Source organism: Camelina sativa, chromosome 5 (assembly GCF_000633955.1).
Source record: "Camelina sativa cultivar DH55 chromosome 5, Cs, whole genome shotgun sequence".
Taxonomy (NCBI): Eukaryota; Viridiplantae; Streptophyta; class Magnoliopsida; order Brassicales; family Brassicaceae; genus Camelina; species Camelina sativa.
The window spans coordinates 20,840,200-20,843,256 of record NC_025689.1 but is presented as its reverse complement, the minus strand read 5'-3'; positions in this window follow the sequence as shown (position 1 = coordinate 20,843,256).

Sequence of the window (3,057 nt, the reverse complement as noted above, 5' to 3'; positions counted from 1 at the left end):
GCAGGCGAGATCGTTGAACTTGTATTAATGTGTATCGTGTCGGTCTTCTAAGTGGATAGGACAGTGTGCATTAGGGATAGAAAATCCAGTGAGGAGGAACTAGATGGAGGTATTGGGCTGTGTATCGGGTTTCGGTAGGACATATTTGGATTCAGCTTGTAATTGTTGTACCTTCTGTTGTAACCTCCTTGGTTGTTGATGTAGTTAACATCCTCGATTTGTACAGTCTCCCCATCTTGTTGTAGAAACTGTTCTTCCTCTGATATTGCATGAACATGCTGCTGCTGGTTGAGGAGCTTGTCGAGCTTGTCATTGAGGGCTTTCATGTTCCTCTTGTACTTGGCATCTTCCTCTCCTGTAGATCGCACATTGCGAACATACTCCTCACTGTAATTCCCATCAGACTGAGCCAAGTTCTCCACTAGGTCCCAACCTTCATCAACATCCTTGTTGAGGAAGTTACCATTGCTTGCGGTGTCCAGCAACATCCGTATCTTGGGGACCACTTCTCTGTAAAGTGTACTCAGCAATGAAGCATTGTTGAAGCCATGATGAGGACATCTGGTAGTGTATCCCTTGAAACGTTCCCAAGCTTCACTGAACGTCTCATTGTTCTTCTGAACAAAGCCAGAAATGTCATTTCTCAGTAATATGATCATGGCTAGCAAGGAGTCAGAAGCTGCAGAGAGACCGGAGATTGTGGGAAGGATCACTCGCTCAAGAGCTAAGGAGATGGCTAAGGAAGCTCATTCACTCATAGCTGACGGGTCATTCAACCTACCGAGGATCCAGGTCTTTAACATCTCCACCTTGAAGACTTCACCTGGTAATGATAACTAGATAACTTAGGTGTGAAGTTTGTACTCTTTTTCCCATAGCTGAGTTTTGTCCCACTGGGTTTTCTTGGCATGGTTTTTAATGAGGCAAATGGATCACTACGTCGAGTTATCTAGAAGTCATTGCCAATGGGAAATAATGTACAAGTCCCCAGACTTCAGTATTGTGTCACCAGACTTCAGACTTCAGTCACCAGACTTCAGACTTTAGTCACCAGACTTCAGACTTTAGTCACCAGACTTCAGACTTTAGTCACCAGACTTCAGACTTTAGTCACCAGACTTCAGACTTTAGTCACCAGACTTCAGACTTTAGTCACCAGACTTCAGACTTTAGTCACCAGACTTCAGACTTTAGTCACCAGACTTCAGACTTTAGTCACCAGACTTCAGACTTTAGTCACCAGACTTCAGACTTTAGTCACCAGACTTCAGACTTTAGTCACCAGACTTCAGACTTTAGTCACCAGACTTCAGACTTTAGTCACCAGACTTCAGACTTTAGTCACCAGACTTCAGACTTTAGTCACCAGACTTCAGAATTAAGTCACCAGACTTCAGTATTAAGTCGCCAGACTTCAGTACCTGATGTTTTGCTGTTTTTCTTGTTTTCCTTAAAACGTCTTGTTGTTTTATTTTGAACTTCCTGTTGTTTGGAGTGTCGAGCCTAGGGTTGATTATAAAGCCCCATAGCCACGCCTCCTTGTTCTTTAGCGAAGAAGTATGTTGTAAACACGTTTGTGAACTTTCTTCTCTCAATCCGATATCTTGAATGCGTTCTTGATTTCTGAGTTTCTATACACGTTGTGAATTAAGAAACTCTTCTACCTGTTCGAATCCATCTCATCATTCAAACACTTCTCACCATTGATTCATTGTTACTTTGTTCGATCATTACTTATATTCATTCACCAATCTCACTCGATCATCATCACCACCGAATCCACGTCGCCTGTCACCTACCATCAGCCTTCATCAGAGTTTCTTTCCTAGAGAGATCCTATCATGTGGTATCAGAGCTGATCTAAGAGAAAGTGAAGACATGGTTATGTCAAGGTTTCTTGGGGGTTTAAACAGAGAGATTCAAGACAAGGTAGAGTTGCAGGACTATGAGGATGTGCAAGAAATGGTACATAAGGCAGAGCTGNGAGGCAGAGCTGATTGAATCGCAGATCAAGAGAAAGGGAGTAAGGTCTACTTTTACGCCTAACATCTCCAAGCCAAGAGAGTTTAGTAAACCCGCCTTCACCAAGGACAGCAAACCTGCGACAGCTACAGTTAAAGAGGAGGTTAAGATTGATTTCAAGCCCAAGAGTAGCACTTCTACAAGTCATATCAGGTGTTTCAAATGCCAAGGAATGGTACATTATTCTAGAGACTGTCCTAACAAGAAGATGTTTCTTCTTCAAGAAGGAGGAGAGATTGTGCCAGTAGACAGTTCAGAGAGTGAACCAGAGTCAGATTTTGGTGAAGAAGGTGAACCAGCAGTAATGGGAGAGATGTTGGTGGCGCGCAGAGCTTTAAGTGTTCAGATTCATCCAGATGATAGAGGACAGCGTGAGAACCTATTTCACACACGGTGTATGGTTCAAGACAAGGTCTGCACCTTGATCGTTGATGGTGGGAGCTGTACTAATGCAGCTAGTGAAGAGATGGTACATAAGCTTAATCTCAAGACCACTTCACATCTGAGACCTTACCAGCTGCAGTGGTTGAACAACAAGGGAGCTTTGACAGTTTCGCAGCAAGTGATGGTGAAACTAACAATTGGGAAGTATGAGGATGAGCTGCTATGTGATGTGATTCCAATGAAATCAAGTCATATTCTTTTGGGAAGACCATGGCAGTTCGACAGAAAAGTGTTTCATGATGGTTACACCAACAAGCAGTTATTTGAGTTCAAAGGACGCAAGGTCACTCTTCTACCACTTACACCCAGCGAGATTTACAAGGATCAGCTTCACATGAACCGCAAAGATACAGAGAAAGTGTCTCACAGCTTGTACATCAATCATAGCAAGTTCAACAAGCTATTTGATCCAGAGATGACCACATTCATGTTTGTGTATAAGGAGACACTCACCAGTACTAAGTCAGTAGAAGAGCTTCCACGCGAGATGACAGAGATTATAGAGGAGTACAAGGATGTGTTTCCAGAAGAAATACCTCCAGGCTTACCTCCAATCCGTGGGATAGAGCATCAGATTGATTTGGTACCAGG